Genomic DNA, 22,391 nt, shown 5'->3' with positions numbered 1-22,391 from the left:
CTGTCTCTACTAACAATACAAAAATTAGCTGGGCGTGGTGGCAGATGCCTATAGTCCCAGCTACTTGGGAGACTGAGGCAGGAGAATTGCTTGAGCCCGGGAGGCTGAGGTTGCAGTGAGCTGAAATAGTGCCACTGCACTCCAGCCTATGCAACAGAGCAAGACTCCACCTCAAAAAAAAAAAAAAAAAAAAAAAAAACGAGTTGAAGAATAAGCCAAATACAGACAATAATTTACCCATTACACCTCAATAGTCTGCTAGCTAGTAGTTGTTTGAACACCTGAAAACTCAAACGTTCAACAACTGTCACTTGTTTGTATAACAGATTTAGAAATATCTATTCATCCATGACTGTAAAATAGAGCCATAAATTGTATCTACTAAAACTTTTTTTTGTAAATATATTTTTAGGTTACACATATTCAAATATTTATATTATTCTATTAAAGCTAATAAATCTATCCTATAGTTTTTGAAAGAGAATCTGGAGTCTTAAAAAAAAGCACTGTCTCCGAAACAACCATTTTGTAGATTTTACTATGTACAGTTAAATTAACATATTTGAATATAACCCAATTCAGGGTGAATTATAACATAGACCATTGTGGAACAGGAAATATTATATGAGTAATTTTGTAAAGAAAATAAATTTTTGATGAATATCTGTTTTCTAATTTGTAGGCCAAATTTGAAATGTTGTACATTTATACAGTTTTCCTCAATAGAATCGCAACATAATTTTATGTTGACAGATTATTGAGTAAGAAAAAGAGATCATAATATTAGTCACCAAACACTGTACTGCAGTTTGCCTACACATATTCACATTTAAATTTGAAACAACTCTATTATTTGCTCCATTTTATAGGCTCACAAATGATAAATAAATAACCCACAATCACATTGATTGTAAATAGAACAATCAGAACTTAAATTCATGCTAACTCCTGAGTCAGTGCTTTCAACTACCATAACTCACAGTTTCCCTAGAGTACTTAGGCAGATAGTACAGCAAAAGAGATCATTATAAACATTTCTATATTATTTAACAAGCTATATTATAATATTTTCCATAGATTTCAAAAAGGTATTATCTTTCTCAAGTTATAACTGGCATTGCAAGTTATGTAATTAGATAGATGAATGCAATTCAATGCCTATTTATTCAGCAAAAATATATTTCCCCCTGCCACAGAACATGATTCCATTTCAGTCTCACATATTTCACATGACAGTACTCCAAACTACACAGAGTTTAAACACATAGCAGGAAAGTGCCTAGAAAAGATATAGAAGTCCATTCAATATAGATTTAATTATAAAAGCATTCAACTGTACTGGTAGTGATCATTACATGGTAGATCACACATTCAATGGAGAGTCTATTAGGAAAGATAGATTACCTCAGAACTGAAAGTCATTTACGTATCACTAAATTGTTAGACATCTTACGTATTTCAAACAATTATTTGTTAAAAGTCAAAGACCAGGTCTGTCAAATCCCTCAATACTAGAGCCTGGCCTCAAATTCTTTGGACATAAGCTAGTTAAACATGCACACCCAAATTTAACCCTTTCCTTGCACTAAGTTAAATGTTAAAGAGAGTATAATATTCAATGATACAGCAGGTGATAATGAAACTATTACTAAAAATAACTACTTGCATTTCTAATAGATACATTTTATATTCTATAGCACTCACTAATTGAATAAACTACTTCAATTTGTTATATAATCATTTTTAAAAATGCCATTTAAACTCCATAATATACACTTCACACTGCATTGTTCTAATATCATTAATGGCAAGACACAAACCCTCAGGGGTATATTTACAGAAGAAATGAGATAGTGCACTCGACATATGAAGGTTTTGTCATTGAAAATTACTTTAACATATGGAAAAGTCTTTCAGAAATGTTTCACAAGAATTGGAGTCAAATCAAGTTCTTAAGAGACAGCCAAGTGTCAAACCATGGTGACCAAATATCAACATAAAGATAACAAATTAAGGAACAGGATGGTAAGCCAAAAGTTAAGGCAAGAGTGAAATGTTAAGTGGAGTGGTGCTGTGAAACATATAGGGCATCTGCCACTCACCTATGTTGTTAGTCAGTAGACAAGTTTCAAAAATCTACAGGGTGGCCTTCATTCAAGATATCGCAGAACAATACAATTGGTGATGATATACTGCATTAAAATGTACAGGCTTATAGGACCTGAACTCAGCTCTGGATCACGTGGACTTGATAAATATCTACAGATCTCTCCATCCAAAAACAAAAGAATATCCATTCTTATCACTGTATAGCACTTACTTTAAAATTGATCAAATATTTGGAAGTAAAACACTCCTCAGCAAGTGCAAAAGAACTGAAATCATAATAAATGGTCTCTCAGACCACAGCACAACCAATTTAGGACTCAAGATTAAGAAACTCATTCAAAACCACACAACTACATGGAAATTGAACAATCTGCCCCTGAATGACACTTGGGTAAATAATAAAATTAAGGTAGAAATCAAGAAGTTCTTTGAAACTAATGAAAACAAAGAGACAACATACCAGAATCTCTGGAATGCAGCTAAAGCAGTGTTAAGAGGGAAATTTACAGTGCTAAATGGCCACATTAAAAAGCTAGAAAGATCACAAGTTAACAACCTAACATCACAACTAAAAGAACTAGAGAACTAAGAGCAAACAAATCTCAAAGCTAGCATAAGACAAGAAATAAACAAGATCAGAGCTAAACTGAAGATTATAGACATGAAAAACCCTTAAAAAATCAACAAGTTCAGGAGCAATTAAAAAAAATTAATAAAATAGGTAGACCGATAGCTAAACTAATAAAGAATAAAAGAGAGAAGAACCAAACAGACACAATCAGAAATGATAAGGGGGAATCACTACTGAAACCACAGAAATACAAACAGCCATCAGAGAATAATATAAACACCTCTATGCACATATACTAGAAAATCTAGAAAAAATGGATGAGTTCCTGCAAACATACTCCCTCCCAAGACTGAACCAGGAAGAAGTTGAATCCCTGAATAGACCAATAACAAGTTCTGAAATTCAGGCAGTAGTAAATAGACTGCCAACCAAAAAAAGTGGACCAGACAGATTCATAGCTGCATTCAACCAGAGATATAAAGAGCTGGTACCATTTTTACTGAAACTATTCCAAACAGTTGAAAAGGAGGGACTCTTCTCTATCTCATTTTATGAGGCTAGCATTATCCTGGTACCAAAACTTGTCAGAGATACAGAAAAAAAGAAAGCTTCAGGCCAATATCCCTGATGAACACCAATGCAAAAATCCTCAATAAAATACTGGCAAACTGAATCCAGTAGCATATCTAAAAGCTTATCCACTACAATCAAGTCGGCTTCATCCTGGGATGCAAGGTTGGTTCAACATACACAAATCAATAAATATAATTCATGACATAAACTGAGCTAAAGACAAAAACCACATGATTATCTATATAGATACAGAAAAGACCTTCAATAAAATTCAACATCTCTTCATGTTAAAAACTCCCAATAAACTAGGTATTGAAAGAACATACCTCAAATTAATAAAAGCCATATATGACAAAACCACAGCCATTATTATACTGAATGGGCAAAAGCTAGAAGCATTCCCCTTGAAAACTGGCACAAAACAATAATTCTCTCAGTACTCCTATTCAACATAGTAATGAAAGTTCTGGCCAGAGCTATCAGGAAAGAGAAAAAAATAAGGGGTATTCAAATAGGAAGAGAAGAAGTCAAATTATCTTTGTCTGCAGATGACATAATCCTGTATCTAGAAAACTCCATCATCTCAGCCAAAAGCTTCTTAAGCCGATAAGCAACTTCAGCAAAGTCTCAGCATAGAAAATCAATGCGCAAAAATCACTAGCATTTCTATACACTAACAACAGGCAAGCAGAGAGCCAAATCATGAATGAACTCCCACTCACAATTGCTACAAAGATAATAAAATACCTAGGAATACAGCTAACAAGGAAATGAAGGACCACTTCAATGAGAACTACAAACCACTGCTCCAAATAATCAGAGGATACAAATAAATTTTTTAAAAAATCCATGGTCATGGCTAGCAAGAATTTATATCATGAAAATGGCCATACTGCCCAAGGTAATTTATAGGTTCAATGCTATTTCCATTAAACTACCATTGACATTCTTCACAGAATTAGAAAAAACATATTTTAAAATGAATATGGTACAAAAAGCCCAAATGGCCAAAACGATCCTAAGCAAAAACAACAAAGCTGGAGGCATCATGCTGACAGACTTCACACTATACTACAAGGCTACAGTAACCAAAAAGCGTACTGGTACAAAAACAAACACATAGACCAATGGAACAGAACAGAGAACTTAGAAACAAGACTGAACACTTACAACCATCTGATCTTTGACAAACCTGACAAAAACAAGCAATAGGGAAAGGATTCCCTATTGAATAAATGGTGCTGGGAGAAGTGGCTAGCCATACGCAGAAAATTGAAACTGGACCCCTTCCTTTCACCTTATGCAAAAAATAACTCAAGATGGATTAAAGACTTACACATAAAACCCAAAACTATAAAAACCCCTAGAAGAAAACCTAAGCAATACGATTCAAGACATAAGCACAGGCAATGACTTCATGACAAAAATGCCAAAAACAATAGCAACAAATGCAAAAATTGTCAATTGCAATCTAATTAAACTAAAAAGCTTCTGCACAGTAAAAGAAACTATCATCAGAGTGAACAGACAACCTACAGAATGGGAGAAAATCTTTGCAATCTATCCATCTGACAAAGGTCTAATATCCAGAATCTACAAGAAACTTAGACAAATTTACAAGAAAAAAACAAACAATCCCATTAAAAAGTGGTCAAAGGACAACACACTTCACAAAAGACATTCATGCAGCCAACAAATATATGACAAAAGCTCAACATCACTGATTAGAAAAATGCAAATCAAAACCACAATTAGATACCATCTCATGCCAGTCAGAATGGTGATTATTAAAAAGTCAAAAAACAACAGATGCTGGAGAGGTTGCAGATAAAAAGAAACACTTTTACACTATTGGTAGGGTTTTAAATTAGTTCAACCATTGTGAAAGATAGTGTGGCTATTCCTCAAAGACCTAGAGGCAGAAACACCATTTGGTCCAGCAATCCCATTACTAAGTATAGACCCAAATGAATATAAATTATTCTATTATAAAGATACATGCATGTGTATGTTCACTGTAGCACTGTTAACAATAGCAAAGACATGGAATCAACCCAGATGCCCATCAATGATAGACTGGATTAAGAAAATAAGGTACATATACACCATGGAGTACTATGTAGCCATATAAAGGAAAGAGGTCATGTCCTTTGCAGGGACATGAATGGAGCTGAAAACCATTATCCTCAGCAAATCAATGGCAGAAACAGAAAACCAAACACCACATGTTCTCACTTATAAGTGGGAACTGAACAATGAGAACACATGGACACATGAAGGGGAACAACACACACTGGGGCCTTTCATGGGGGATGGGCAGGGGGAGGGAGAACATCAGGAAGAATAGCTAATGGGTGCTGGGCTTAATACCTAGGCGATGAGTTGAACTGTGCAGCAAACCACTGTGGCATATGTTTACCTATGTAACAAACCTGCACACCCTGCATGTGTACCCTGGAAAACTTAAAGGGGAGAAATAGAAAGAAATGAGAGAGACAGAGTCAGCAATGGAGAGCTAGAGAGAAAGAGAACCTTACAGTCAGAATACTAGGCAACCTGGATATAGGAAACAGAACTAATACCATTAATCCACTAAAGGAATATTATATGGCCAGAATGAAATCATGCATAGAAAACTCTCTGGTATTGCTAGTGTCAGCATATCATAGATGCTCAGTTAATATTGGTAGCTGAATCTAAATTTAATGAATGCCTGTTTGGCTATCAAAATACCTTTCTTCCTCATCCAGGATCATTTACATGGCAAATATAATAAGAAAAAAACATAAGAAGAAATAACAAGAGACAACCACTGGACCTCTAGAGTCAGCTAAGACAGAAAGCCATGTAAAATACAGCCAGTGTAGCTTCTAGCCCCTTGTTCTACTAACATAAATTAGGATTACTGTAGCTTATTTTTCTATCAGTATATGTTCTAGTTATTTTATGCTGAAAACTTTTAACTGGAGTAGAATAACAATCATCAACTTCATCATCATATATTCCTGATTTTAATCCTCGGTCACTACCTATTTATTGTCTGTAAATTTTAACAAATTGCTAACTCTTCTGAACAGATAAAATGCAGGCAATATCGTGTACCTCATCAGGTCATTGAGCAGACTAATTTTCAGAACATAACATAGTGATGGTCATTTAGTACATTCTACATAAATAGATGTCATATATAAATACAAATGTCAAGAAATTTGAAGGCTGCCTCTCTAGTTTTCTCACTTAATTCTCAATTAATTTTCACGCAGCTTAAGGATTTTTAGTTGTCTATACTTTAAAATTTACCAATTTGTTAATGATGCCATTTGAAATAAACCTGAATTCCATGAACTGTAATACAATTCAGAATGCTACAGCATAAAGTTGATAAAAATGTTTTCATTGGTCGGGCTTAAATCTTGATTTTAATGAAGAAACACATTAGGATAAATTGATTCCTGATTCCTATTTTTATGCTTATTGTTATCTACTTATTCTTCAATTCCAATAAAATTGGTTCGTCAAAAAAAAAAAAAAATTCAGGCCTAAAATGACAATAGCCCACTGTATTTAGCAACACAAATAAAAAGATAAATTTATAAGTATAGATGAAATAATTTTGTTACTCATTGATGAGAAATTAAAAATCAGCACCAGATGAAATGTATGTAGTAAAAACTGTCCTCAAGAACTTTAGATTTTGTAACACATAGACTCCAGCCCAAGAATAAAAATGAGAGCTGGGGTTTGAAAGGAAATGAGAAGAGAGAAAGTTAGAGAGGAAGGTGAGTTTAATACACTTGTCTTCTATGATTTCTTTTCTTTTTTTTTTTTTTGAGACAGAGTCTCACTCTGTTGCCCAGGCTGGAGTGCAGTGGTGCCATCTGGGCTCATTGCAACCTCCACCTCCCGGGCTTAAGTGACTCTCCTGTCTTAGCCACTGGAGTAGCTGGGACTACAGGCACATGCCACCACACCCGGCTGATTTTTGTATTTTCGTACAGACTGGGTTTCACTTTGTTGGTCAGGCTGGTCTCAAACTCCTGGCCTCAAGTGATCCACCCACCTTGGCCTCCCGAAGTGCTGGGATTACAGGTGTGTGTCACCATGCCTGGCCTATGATTTCTTTATTTAAGGCCCTTTCAGAAATTTACTTTTTTTCATGTTTAATGATTTGAGACTATTCAGGATAGGTATAAATTTAACATACAAAACATACTTTTCTGTGAGACAATAAATATCTTTGCTCGCTCATTGGTTACATTATACATTATTAAAAATGCCATTCCATTTTCCACCATTTAACTTTTACAAATGAAGAGCTGTCATTTTTTTATATCCCTCCCCTAAGGGCTACACTGAATTTTAGCTCATTGGAATTTTATATCCAATAGCAAATATCACATAAGAACATTAAAATGATTGTAATTGTTTTTGTCACTTACTAAAACTTGTCTAGACATTGGGGGAAATAATGGTGAGAATTTAATCATTAATAAACACATTAAAATATATAAATGACCAAACCCACAAATGAGGTATTTTCAGCAGTGATTCTTATTATAACTTTGGTTGAGATACTGAGAGAACAGACAGCAATTACTCTAGTTCAATGCTACTTGACTGTTTGGAGGGTTTCTTTTCTTTTTTTTTTTTTTTTTTGAGACGGAGTCTTGCTCTATCACCCAGGCTGGAGTGCAGTGGTGTGATCTCAGCTCACTGCAAGCTCCGCCTCCCGGGTTCACGCCATTCTCCTACCTCAGCCTCCGGAGTAGCTGAGACTACAGGCGCCCGCCACTACGCCAAGCAAATTTTTTGTATTTTTAGTAGAGACAGGGTTTCACCGTGTTAGCCAGGATGGTCTCGATCTCCTGACCTCGTGATCTGCCTGCCTCCGCCTCCCAAAATGCTGGGATTACAGGCTTGAGCCACCACGCCCAGCCTGGAGTCTTTCTATTTAATGGAAGCTAGGAGCTTTCTCTCCAGAAATATGCAGGGGAATACAAAATAATTTTACAAATTATTTTGGGTGGTAAGGTTGGTAGCAGGTATGGGAGTAGGAACTCAACCTCTAGTGTTACCTCTCATCTGACTTTCTGTTCTATTTTTCAAAAATCTTCACAAAAATATCTTTTTATGAACATTGTAGATATTTTAGCCATAACATGCAAATACTAGTTTCATCTCTCTTCTTTTTTAAATTATCTGACATCCTTGCCAAATGTCCCATATTTTTAAAGTGTAATATATTCAGTTAACAAATATGTCCCCAATGAACTATTTTAATATCAGTAAATAAGCAAAGTAAAATGTCAGGCTTATGCATGTAACCAGTTACATATATCCAAGACAATCTAAAATAAATGATGTAATTAAAAATGCATCTAGCTATTTCAGCTTTTTATAATTACCCTCTGAGATGATTTTTTGAAACTAAGTCACTTTTAAGCAAAGAAAACATATTCAAAATTTGTGTGAAAATTTTGTGCTCAATAAATATTTGTGGAATAGATTAATGTTACCTTTGGATTCTTTATTATAAGATGTGTGTGTGTGTGTGTGTGTGTGTGTGTGCGTGCATGTGTTTAAGGGAAGCTTGCACAGCATTTCCTCTGTTTTTCTTGTTCACAATAATTTTTCTTGTTCACATTTAGTGTTTTTATATATCTTACTCTAATATACCACATATATTGTATTAAGATGTTATGAATAATTCAAAATAATTAGTTTTTCAACTGGGGTCAGGCATTACTTGAGTCTACAGATCTGTATAACATTTATATATTCTCCCCATTTCAACAGCTGATATTGTGAATAATTTAGCCTTTTCTTAGTGATTCATGTTCACCTTTAAAAACGTCAATAAATGCCAAGATTTCCAGCTTCAGGGACATGCCCTCAGGGGCTCTCAAGTTGTGTGTGATAGATGGTTTTTCTGTATTAAACAACCACAGAAAAACTTTAAAATAATTTTGTCTGAATTTTACTGTTTTTTTTTTCTGTTCTCCTGTTAGACTGCTAAATATTCCAACTTTGGATCTGTCTTTGCCTACACCTGACCGTCCATTTTACCTTACTAAATTGCTAATCTTGTCGGCTTCCAATTAGCACACAGGGTAATTTTGTGCGAAATTAGAGTAAATAAGTAGATTCTGAGTGAAGGCCTCTGAATAAAGTGCTTGGCTATTATACTTTCATTGTTGAAAATCAGTAACTGTTGTTCTGTACTATTTGGAGTTGTCAGACAGTTATATTCATGTGACATATTTTACTATAAATATGGTGACCATTGAAGAGACCCAATCTTATCTTTGGGAACATGCATTATGTACAAAGGTTATCTCTGTGTAGATCTGTGCATACAGGCAAATAATCTTTGTATACAATGCGTGTACACACAGGTGGTAGCTTTGACCAAAGGGAGCACTGGAAGATAATTAGAAGGCTGGAGGTGAGAAAAACCAGGTTATTTCTCCCGCCCCATAAATCTGCTTTAAGTGGCTCCATTTCCTTTCAGCAGCTGTGTCTCTTTTAACATTTTAGTTTTCATTGAGCATCTTCACCCTCCTTTGGTCTAGTTTCTCCTGGTTTCGGATTCTGGTAACACCATCTCTTCTTTACATTTCTCCAGCTATAAGGGTACTATCAGTGTCCTCTTGTTAACAATCTCTGGAGATATCTGTCATGATATTGTATGCTTACAAGAACACAATCTGGAATGTATCGCAGTTTCATTCTACATACCCTAGGAGAAAATGAGTGCCTTGAGATTATTTTTGAGCCTCAAGAATATTTGAAGTGAAGGTATATGGAGAATGACAGTTTTACAGTCTAGAGATTTCATTACTACCTCCTTTAACATTTAAATTGAAAATGTGGTCAGGGATCAAAGGCTGGAAAATAGGTCATATAGACAAATTAGACACAGACAAGTTGGCTTATGTGGTTTAATTTTTTTAAAAAAAGCAGAAGCTGGATTGTAAAACTGCCATGGTAATCATGTCACAATAATTACAGGGAAGTTAATATATCCCATAAGAACAAAAGCAACACAGCAATCTAGGCTAGATCTCTGTCAAGTAGGTTTGCCAGTGAAGATAGAACTTAACGTCTGAAGTAGAAAATTTTGAGAGTAAAAAGGGGCACAAGAAATAATGCAATTAGAAAATTATACACTTTGGGGATATTTACATAGAGAATGACAATTAGTTTTATTTTCTTGGTATACTTATACAATGATTCTATTAAAAAAGGAACGGTTCTATTAAAATAGTCACTCCATTTGACACAAGTAATGGCTTCATTTACCAGAATGATTCTGTCAAAAGCAAATTTTTGGATAAAACATTTTATAAAAATTAAAATGCTATATATCTTTGTGTATCAATGTGTATTAGAACAAGATAAAGTCTTTATATTGATTATAAGCAATTTTAAGCTTGGTATACATTCATCTACTTTAATTAGTTTTCTGACCTCATGTGTACCAAATATAATGTCATAGGTATTTTTTAAAATAATGTATTTTTAAAAAGGATATTATTTAAAATTTTTAATACATTTTGCCTTCTAATTTGATCAGGGTTGAATTATATAATTAATTTTTTCATATGTTGATACTGTCAATTGACTCTTTTCAGCATCCCAAAATATTTTTAATCACGAAAATTATCTCTCTACAATTATTGATGTACCTGGTAAGCTCAGTGAAAATTCTACAAAATGAAGAATATTTCCAATTCAAAATTTTGATTAAATTGTGTAAATATTTCAGCCCAAGTATTTTTATAGCTAGTCTTTCCTCTATTCCAAGTATCTCTCTTCAACAAATGTTTTTACCATAAAATTTACTAATGTTATTTATATTTATGATTCCTTTAAAAATATTGCTAAAGTTAGATGCTACATTTTAACAAGGCACAGAATCTACATTTGTCTAATTATGCATAAATGCTCCATCAAAAAAATCTTCCTACAATCAAGATTCCAAACCATAATTTTAGAATTTCAAAATTATACCTTCTGCAAATTCTGTCCTCTCAATGTCTATTTGTTGAGTTCTTCTCTTGATTTTGTAAGCAGAGATTTTAAAACCCTCCTATTTGTAAGCTTAGTGTTTAGTAATCACAATTTGCTAAAATATTCAAAAGTTAAAATTTTTAACACCCTACATAACTGAGTATTTTGATTAAAGATTTTCAATTGATTTTGAGCAAAATTCAATAAATATTTACAAGGCTCACAAACAGGAAGATTAACAGTGTTTTGTAAAGTCAAATATTTTTAAAATCTGATAAGAATAGCAAAGAGAGAAAGTATGTCTGTTATGCTACAGTATCGTGTATAGTTCAGTTACTATGTTTATATATAAAAATATTTTTAAATTTTGTAAACTACAGCTGTTTGTTTGGTCAGTAGACAATTGCAGCTTATTCAAATGCAATTATGAACTACGTGTTCAGAAATGTCAATTCCAAGTTCATTTTTGATTCATGAATTTCTTAATTTAGCAGGAACATTGCTGGTACCGTGATAATGTAGTGCACCAAAATGCACATTCCTATCATCAACACAAAAACAAATTTATCTTCAATTTTGAACACGTTCACCAAATTTACAATAGCAATCATAATATTGTCAAATATTTCATCTTCAACAGAGTGAACATCCGATGTGTTTGATTCTGTAACCACAGAAGCAGCCCAATCTCGTTCAAGTTTGTGTAATAAAATGGTGAGTTGTTTTTCAGTTGACATGAATCCCCATGTTTCAAGTTATGTAATCTGAGCAAACCCAGATGAAAAAGGCACGCCACCAGCAGTGGAACCTAGGTACTCAGATGAAGGAACAGGGACTGAATTAAGAAGTAGATACCTTCATGACGTGATCCATGATCATGAACCCTGGCATCATCCTGTGACATGATCTAGTCAGAGAGTGCCTCCTGGCATCAAGTCATTCCAAGATCCAGTCAGATCATGCCTGTTGCAGGAAGTCAGGGACCCCGAATGGAGGGACTGGCTGAAGCCATGGCAGAAGAACATAAATTGTGAAGATTTCTGGGACATTTATTAGTTCCCCAAATTAATACTTTTATAATTTCTTATGCCTGTCTTTACTGCAATCTCTGAACATAAATTGTGAAGATTTCATGGATATTTATCACTTTCCCAACCAATCCTCTTATAATTTTCTGTGCCTGTCTTTACTTTAATCTCTTAATCCCATCATCTTCATAAGCTGAGGATGTATGTCACCTCAGGATCCTGTGATGATTGTGCTAACTGCACAAATTGTTCATAAAGCATGTGTGTTTGAACAATATGAAATCTGGGCATCCAAAAGTAACAGGATGGCTGTGATTTTCAGGGAACAAGGGAGATAAACATTGGGCCTGACTGCCTGCTGGGCCGGACAGAACAGAGTCATATTTCTCTTCTTACAAAAGCAAATAGGAGAAATATCGCTGAATTCTTTTTCTCAGCAAGGAACAGCCCTGAGAAAGAGAATGCATTTCCCAGGGGGAGGTCTCTAAAATGGCCACTCTGGGAAAGTCTGTCTTATAATGTTGGTAAGGGATGAAATAAGCCCCAGTCTCCGTAGTGCCCCCAGGCTTATTAGGATTAGGAAATTCCTGCCTAGTAAATTTTAGTCAGACCAGTTGTCTGCTCTCAAACCTGTCTCCTGATAAGATGTTATCAATGACAATGCATGCCCAGTGGGACATGAAACTTTCTCAGCAATTCTAATTTTGCCCTGGTCCTGTGATCTCGCTCTGCCCCCATTTGCCTTGTGATCTTTTATTGCCCTTGAAGCATGTGATCTCTGTGACACACACCCTATTCGTACACCCCTCCCCTTTTGAAATCCATAATAAAAATTTGCTGGTTTTGCAGCTCAAGGGGCATCACAGAACCTGCCAACATATGATGTGTCCCCTGGACACCCAGCTTTAAAATTTTTCTCTTTTGTACTCTTTCCCTTTATTTCTCAGACCGGCCGACACTTAGGGAAAATAGAAAAGAACCTACATTGAAATATTAGGGGCTGGTTCCCCTGATATCTGGCGTGCCAACATAGTCCTTCTTTTTTCCCAAGTGCATGTGGGAATCCAATTTCCTTTGGTAGGTGCAGAGAAATGTCATCAGTTCAGTCTACAGAAATGCTTGTTCAACTCCCTGATGACTGGTGAGTAGTCTGTGTATGGTCCAGGTTAACTATGGGTCACGTGGAGTCTAAATATTATACTTATCTCTGCTATATTAAACTCCTGTTAAAACAGCGCAGTGTCCGAGTAACCATGGAAAATATGGTCACTCTATTCAGGGTGGCGGAAGAACACTGTCCTTGGTTTCTTGAAAAAGGAACCTTAGATGTACAACTATGGGATCATATTGGTGCAATATTCTGGGAAGTGGTGTCCACAGGGAATTATGTTCCTGTCACTGTTTGGGGTGATTGGGCCTTGGTACGTGCCGTCCTAATGACATACCAATCCCATGACCCCCTACAGTTACCATAGTTTTCTGAATATGATGACCCTCCACCTCTTCCTCAACCTTCCTCTGCCTCACGGCCTTTGTTGTCTGATTAGCCTCTCCCTTTGGCTACTCCTCCCCCACCTGACAATGTTGAGAATTCAAAGTCTAACTCTGGTGACTCTGGATTATGCTCACCCCTTGATAATCTTATTTCTTTTCATGAAGAGCTGGTACTTGTGGCTCCGACGGCCCCGACTCAGACAGCCTGGGACCACATATATGCTAATTCTTCTCTCTTCAAACATCTGGAGTCACCTACTGGCTCCAGGACCAAACTACAATTTACCTATAATTCTTCAGGCCCTCCCCCATCCACTTCAGCCCCTCACCCTCCTGTCATTTTGGTTCCTCAACCAGTCACTTTGCCATTCACTCAGCCTGCTTCTCTGTACCCTTCTTCACACACAGATGCCGGTAATCACCAGTATACTTCTGCTCCTTCTGCTCCCCCAATGCCCCTTTCTCACACTGTCATTCTGGTCTGACTCCCTCACCCTCAGTTTCCCTTATCTACACTTGCTTTTCCTGTCACTTCTATGCCAACTCTGTCTCAGATGCCTACTCTTGAAACTTCAATGCAACACTTACTATGCCAAAACAAAGAAACATGTGGATTAGATGCATGGGCTTATCTGGTCATGCTAGAACCTCCCAACTTCCAAGGGGTACAAATGCATCATTATGTACCTCTCTTACCTTTTTAAAAGAATTTAAGAATGCTTGTACTCAGTATGGCCCTACTTCTCCTTATGTTAAAATGGTATTACAAACTTTTTGTACTGAGTTCGTTTTGCTTCCTTTAGACTGGGACCTTTTGGCAAAAGCTGTTCTAACCCCATCTCAGCATTTACAGTTTTGTACCTGGTGGTCAGAGGAGGCCTGTCTGCAGGCTCAGCTAAATCGGACTAATGGCATTCTAATTACTTAGGCTCAGCTCACAGGCTCCAATAGTTTCTTTAATACTTATGCCCAATTAAACTTTGATGCTCTTACTACAAAACAAGTAACAAAGGTGTGTATGAGAGCTTGGGATAAAGTACGTGCCCCAGGCCAAGCTCTTATTTCTTTTACTACAGTTAAACAAGGTCATGCTGAATTATACCCTGATTTTTTAGCTAAATTACACGACGCTGTTGAAAACTCTGTCTCTGATGAGCACGCTTAAGTTATTCTCCCTCGTATGTTAGCTTTTGAAAATGCAAACCATGAGTGTAAAATGGCCATGCGTTCCATCCAATAACAAAATTTACCTGATCATGAGGTGTTGCCTACATATATTAAAGCTTGTGAAGGCATTGGATCAGACATCCACAAAGCTATTCTGTGGGCACAGGCCATGAAGGACACCAATCAAACTGGCCCCACTAATTCTTTTCTTGGAGCCTGCTGTAATTGCGGTCAACTTGGTCATACTTGGAAAAATTGCATTGTTAAAAACTTAAAAGCAGCCAAGCCAGCTCAACAAACACAGCCAAATGCTACTGCTACTATTTGCCCATGTTGTTGCAAAGGTAAACACTGGGCAAGTACCGCTCTGAGTATGATATAGATGGAAACCCCCTGCCACAAAACCAGGGAAATGGGGAGTGGGGCCAGTTCCAGGCCCCAATATCAAATGGGATGTTTCAGACTCAGACCAACGTTGCATTTCCACTTCAGGCAGTCCCAACGCAGCCCCCAGCACAAACAAATTTACCTACAGCCAACCCAAATGGGTCCCATCCTCTCCTTCCATCTCAGTACAATGCTTGTCCACCTCCACAGTAGGAGGCAGGGCAGTTGATCTCTGTAGTACTATTCCTCTAAGTTTACTACCTAACTCTTTGCCTTTAATTGTCCCCATGGGGGTCACTGGCCCTTTACCTCAAGGTTTGGTGGGCCTGGTGTTAGGTAGGGCATCCACCTCTACTAAAGGAATCACCATTCATACTGGTCTCATTAATTCTGATTCCATTGACAAGATTAAATTAATTGTGTCTGCCAAGTTTCCTGTTTCCATTCTGACTGGTGAGTTAATTGGTCAATTGCTTTTACTACCTAATATTGTTTTAAACAAAGGAGCTAAGACACGTGGCCCTGGGATGGGCTCCGGTGGTGAAAATTTCATTATTGGATTAATGAAATTTCTAAACAACAGCCCACCTGCACCATACATATTTAATGAAAAAAGTTTGAGGGCCTAGTAGATACTGGGGCTGATGTTTCCATTATTTCCTCTAGTTTATGGCCTTCCTCCTGGCTTAAACATCCCACTAACATGGGAGTAGTAGGTGTTGGAAAAGCCGAGGAAGTTTATGAGAGCACATTTATCTTGCCTTGCACTGTCCCTGATGGTCAAAAGGGTACAATTCAGCCTTATATCATGCCAATCCCCATTAATCTTTGGGGTAGAGATTTAGTGGCACAATGGGGGGCTGAAATTAATATTCCACATAACTCTTATAGTGCTCCCAGTCAGCATATGATGGAAAACATGGAGTTTGTTCCTGGACTTGGTCTCAGTCCAAAACATGAAGGGATTACTAAACCCCTTCCAATTACTGTAAAAGAAGACAGAGCTGCTTTAGGTTATCCTTTTTAGTGGTGGCCGTTGCTATGTCTCCTGATCCTATACCTTTACAATGGAAATCTGACACACCTGTTTTGATAGAGTAGTGGCCACTTTCTAAAGAAAAACTGGAAGCTTTAACTCAATTAGTTTCTGGACAGTTACAACTTGGAAATATGGAACCTTCTATTTCCCCCTGGAATTATCCTGTGTTTCTAGTAAAAAAGAAATCAGGCAAGTGGCAGATAGTAACCGATTTAAGGGCTATTAATGCTGTAATTAAACCTATGGGGGCCATCCAACCTGGCATGCCTGCCCCTGCTTTAATACCTAAAAATTGCCTCTCATAGTTAATGATCTTAAAGATTGTTTTTTTATATTGCTTTACATAAATCAGATTGTGAAAAATTTGCTTTTACTTTACCATCTATCAATAATCAGGAGCCTGCAGCTCATTATCAATGGAAAGCACTTCCTCAGGGAATGCTAAATAGCCCTACAACTTCCCAGCTTTATGTTGGGCAAGTGCTTTTGCCAGTTTGAGCCCAGTTTCCCCAGGCCTATATTCTTCATTATATTGATGATATTTTCATTGCTGCCCCCACTGATAAAGAATTGACTGTTATCAAATTTTGAGCCACCGTATTACAGAGGCTGGATTACACATAGCTCAGGATAAAATTCAACAGACCACTCCTGTTCAATATTTAGGAATGGTGGTCAATAAACAACGTATTCAACCTCAAAATGTTCAAATTAGGAGAGATTTTTTGAAAACTTTAAATAACTTCCAAAAACTTTTGGGTTACATTATTTAAGACCTACTTTAGGCATTCTGACCTATGTGCTGTCTAACTTGTTTTCTAGGCTGCAGGGAGATTCCAATCTCCACAGTCCCAGGACTTTGACCCCTGAGGCTTCACTAGAACTGGAATTCATAGACGAAATAATCCAGACCACCCAGTTACCCAGAGTACAGCTATCTCAGCCTTTTCAGCTTCTAGTTTTTGCTTCATTGCACTCCCCTATTGGGCTAATAGTTCAACATAATGATTTAGTGGAGTGGTATTTTCTTCCTCATTCTTTGTCAGAAACTTCGTCTGTTTATCTAGACCAACTGGCCATCTTAATTGGACAAGCTTGGTGTAGAATACTTAAAATTTCTGGGTTTGATCTGAATTTAATTGTAGTTCCTTTAAATCAGCTCAAGCTGCTTTTCAACATTCCATATTGTGGCAAATTCACATGGCTGATTTTATTGGTGTTATTTACAATCATTATCCAAAAAACAAATTGTTTGATTTTATAAAAATGACTTCTTGGGTGGTCCCTCGATTAACCAAAGATCAGCCCATTCCTGAGGCTGTTACAGTGTTCACTGATGGCTCCAGCAATGGAAATGCTGGTTATGTAGGTCCTACAGACAAGCTTATTTCTACATCTTATACTTCTGCTCAAAAGGTGGAGTTAATTGCTGTGATTACTGCCTTAGAGTATTTCCCCAAACCTTTAAATATTGTCTCTGATTCTGCTTATGTTGTACATGCCACTAAAAATATAGAAACTGCTACTATCAAACATATTGATAATTCTGAATTGGTTTCTTGATTTTCAAGGTTACAACACGTGGTTCACCAACATAAACACCCTCTCTATATTACACATATTAGATCTCATACCACTTTACCAGGCACCATGACTGCCGCTAACCATAAAGTTGACTCTTTGGTCTCTTTTGCAACCCAAGAAGCTCAGGAGTTCCATAATCTCACTCATGTCAATGCTGCTGGATTAAAAGATAAATTTGCTCTTACCTGGAAAAAGGCTAAGCTTATTGTTCACAGCTGTCCTCAGTGTCAGGTTTTTGTACTTCCAAATTAGGAACATGGTGTTAATCCCAGAGGCCTAACTCCTAATGATTTATGGCAAATGGATGTGACTCATGATAGCTCCTTTGGTAGACTTTCATATGTGCATGTTTCTGTAGATACTTTCTCAGGTTTTATCTGGGCTATTTGCCAAACAGGGGAAGGCACGGCCCATGTTAAAAAAAAATCTGTATTCTTGCTTTGCGTTATGGGGCTTCCATATCAAATAAAGACAGACAACACCCCTGGATATGTTAGTAAGGCTTTTGATTTATTTATGCAACAGTGAGGAATTCCCCATATTACTGGAGTCCCTTACAATCCTCAGGGACAGGCTGTGGTGGAACAGGCCAATCATGCCTTAAAAACTCAATTGTCCAAATAGTCTGAACAACAAAAATATAATTTAACTACCCCCCACTCCCAATTACATTTGGCATTGTTTACTTTAAATGTTCCTAAAGATAATAATCTAACTGCAGCCAAACACCATTATACAGGCAAAAAATTCACCCTAAATGAAGGAAAGCCAGTGTTATGGAAAAACTCCCAAACTAATACCTGGGAATCTGGCACAATTATAACGTGGGGGAGAGGATATACTTGTGTTTCATCAGGAGATCATCATTCCCCTGTCTGGATACCCACTAGGAGACTCAAACTTCATGTGAATACTGATGACAAAAACCACAGGGAAAAGATGTCCACGTCAGAGACCACCCTCAGATGTGGTGAGATCTGTGCCAACTCCTCAGAAGCTGTTACATCAAATCACAATGGGTCTGGTTCAATCCTCCCTGATGGCAACAGAGACCCATCTAACTAATCCCACTTCTCCTAATTACCTTTCTTTTTCCCCTTACAAGCCTAAAAATCTCACCATTTATATTAGACTGAAAATAACATCCCTCTGTTCTTCTCTTCCTCCTTCAGCACTGAATCTCACTTACACTAGGTTTTATTTAATGATTCTCCTCCTTATACTTTCTGTCTCATCAGTTTCTTCTCACACTGATTTACCTGCTACACAAAATTATTCTTATTGGGCTTATGTGTCTTTTCCTCCACTTATTCGACCTCTCACCTGGTTAGATGCTCCTGCAGAAATCTACACTAATGATAGTGTGTGGATGCCTGGAGCTACAGATGACCATTGCCACACTCAACCAGGAGAATAAGGCACTGCATTTAATGTTACTATGGGTTATAGATACCCCACTCTGTGCTCAGACATGCACCTGGTTGTATCCATCTGGAAACCCAAGTCTGGGCTTCTTATCTTCCCGAGAGATCAGCTACAGAGAAACCAGGACATTTGGTCTCCAGCCTCTCCCTTTTTCCTTTAAAACAAATGAAAAGGGGAGTAATGGGAAATACCCCATACTTTTAATATAAACCTTCAGGAAAACCATGCCCTAAAAATTTTGAGGGCCCATCTAAAACTTTAATTTTTGAAGATTGTGTTAACTCATATGCAGTAATATTAAAAAATGACTCATATGGTTTAGTAATAGACTGGGCGCCAAAGGGCTATTTAAAAAACAATTTCTCCTCTGGTGGAAGGGAATGCCTGGAGGCTACTTATTTTATTTCTTATTGGGAGAACAAGAATCATCATTCTACTTTGCATAGGAGGTTCAGCTCATTCTTTCCCTTAAAATGGGAAGATAAAGGCATTACCCCCATAAGGCCTCATACAATATTCCCCATTCTAAGCCCAGAACACCCAGAACTTTGGAAATTGGCTATTGCCATGTCTGGACTGCAAATATGGGAAGGGGAAACTATTCTGTCTGTTGTCCCCACTACCATCTCCCTCTCTCAGTATCAACATAGATTCAGACATTCTGCTTTGATTACCTCCAACCTGACTGTTCCCATACAGAGTTGTGTTAAGCCTGCTTACTTGCTGTTAGTGGGAAATATCAAAATTTGGATGAACAATCAAGCTGTCCAATGCATTAACTGTCATTTATACACTTGCATTAACTCCCACTTTGACTCCAGGAAAAGTGTAATGTTGGTGCTAGCTCGAGAAGGAATCTGGATTCCGGTAACTTTGCTGAGACCTTGGGAATCCTCCCCTTCAATACATTTAATTAATGAAGTGTTACAGCAAATTCTAAAAAGATTCAAGAGAGTTGTTTTCACTTTAATCGCTGTGATCATGGGCCTAATTACAGTTACTGCAATGGCCACCATGGCAGGAATGGCGTTACATCAGTCTATTCAAACAGCTCATTTTGTGAATGATTGGCAAGCCAATTCCACCCAAATGTGGAATTCTAAACAAGGCATTTATCCAAAATTGGTTAATCAAATTAATGATTTAAGACAGTCTGTTATTTGGCTTGGAGATCAGGTAGTGAGTCTTGAACATCACATGCAAATGCAGTGCAATTGGAACACTTCTGATTTCTGTATCATCCCATATTCCTACAATGAGACTGATCATTCATGGGAAATGGTCAAAGGACACCTTCTGGGTAGAGAAGATAATTTATCATTGGACATAACTAAAGAAACACATTTTTGCAGACTCTCAAGCTCATTTATTCATTTTGCCTGTAGCTGAGGTGTTAGATCAGGTGGCAGAAAATCTTTCTGGACTAAACCCCACGACTTGGATTAAGTCTGTTGGGGGCTCCACTATAGTAAAGTTTGGGATTATGTTTCTCTGTATAATTGGCTTGTCTTTAGTGTGCCGGACCAATCAAAGAATCCTGCATCAAATTGAGAGAACAAACAAGACTTCATCGCCATGGCACATTTACATAAAAAGAAAGAGAGAGATGTTGTGGGAAGTCAGGGACCCTGAACGGAGGGACCATGGCAGAAGAACATAAATTGTGAAGATTTCATGGACATTTATTAGTTCCCCAAATTAATACTTTTCTAATTTCTTATGCCTGTCTTTACTGCAATCTCTGAACATAAATTGTGAAGATTTCATGGATATTTATCACTTTCCCAATCAATCACCTTACAATTTCCTATGCCTGTCTTTAATCTCTTAATCCCATCCTCTTCATAAGCTGAGGATATATGTCACCTCGGGATCCTGTGATGATTGTGTTAACTGCACAAATTGTTCATAAAGCATGTGTATTTGAACAATATGAAATCTGGGCATCCAAAAGGAACAGGATGGCTGTGATTTTCAGGGAACAAGGGAGATAACCATTGGGCCTGACTGCCTGCAGGGCTGGACAGAACAAAGTCATATTTCTCTTCTTACAAAAGCAAATAGGAGAAATATCACTGAATCCTTTTTCTCAGCAAGGAACAGCCCTGAGAAAGAGAATGCATTCCCGGGGAGGTCTCTAAAATGGCCGCTCTGGGAGAATCTTTCTTATACGGTTGTTAATAAGGGATGAAATATGCCTCAGTATCATGTAGTGCCCCCAGGATTATTAGGATTAGGAAATTCCTGCCTAGTAAATTTTAGTCAGACCAGTTGTCCACTCTCAAACCCTGTCTTCTAATAAGATGTTATCAATGACAATGCGTGCCCAGTGGGACATGAAACTTCACCAGCAATTCTAATTTTGCTCTGGTCCTATGATCTCACTCTGCCCTCATTTGCCTTGTGATCTTTTATTGCCCTTGAAGCATGTGATCCCTGTGACACACATCCTCCTCGTACACACCTCCTCTTCTCAAATCCATAATAAAAACTTGCTGGCTTTGTGGCTCAGGGGGTATTGCGGAACCTGCTGACATGTGATGTCTCCTGTGGACACCCAGCATTAAAATTTCTCTCTTTTTTTATTATACTTTAAGTTTTAGGGTACATGTGCACAAGCTGTAGGTTTGTTACATATGTATACATGCACCATATTGGTGTGCTGCACCCATTAACTCTTCATATAATATTAGGCATATCTCCTAATGCTATCCCTCCCCCCTCCCCCCACCACACAACAGGCCCCAGTATGTGACATTCCCCTTCCTGTGTCCATGTCTTCTCATTATTCAATTCCCACCTATGATTGAGAACATGCGGTGTTTGGTTTTTTTGTCCTTGTGATAGATTTCTGAGAATGATGGTTTCCAGCTTCATCCATGTCCCTACAGAGGACATGACTCATTTTCTGTGGCTGCATAGTATTCCATGGTGTATATGTGCCACATTTAGTCCTGAGAGACCTACAAGGAGACTTTGACCCCCATACAATAATCATGGG

The sequence above is a fragment of the Pongo abelii genome, chromosome 5 (assembly GCF_028885655.2).
Source record: "Pongo abelii isolate AG06213 chromosome 5, NHGRI_mPonAbe1-v2.0_pri, whole genome shotgun sequence".
Taxonomy (NCBI): domain Eukaryota; kingdom Metazoa; phylum Chordata; class Mammalia; order Primates; family Hominidae; genus Pongo; species Pongo abelii.
Note: the sequence above shows the minus strand (reverse complement) of the source record.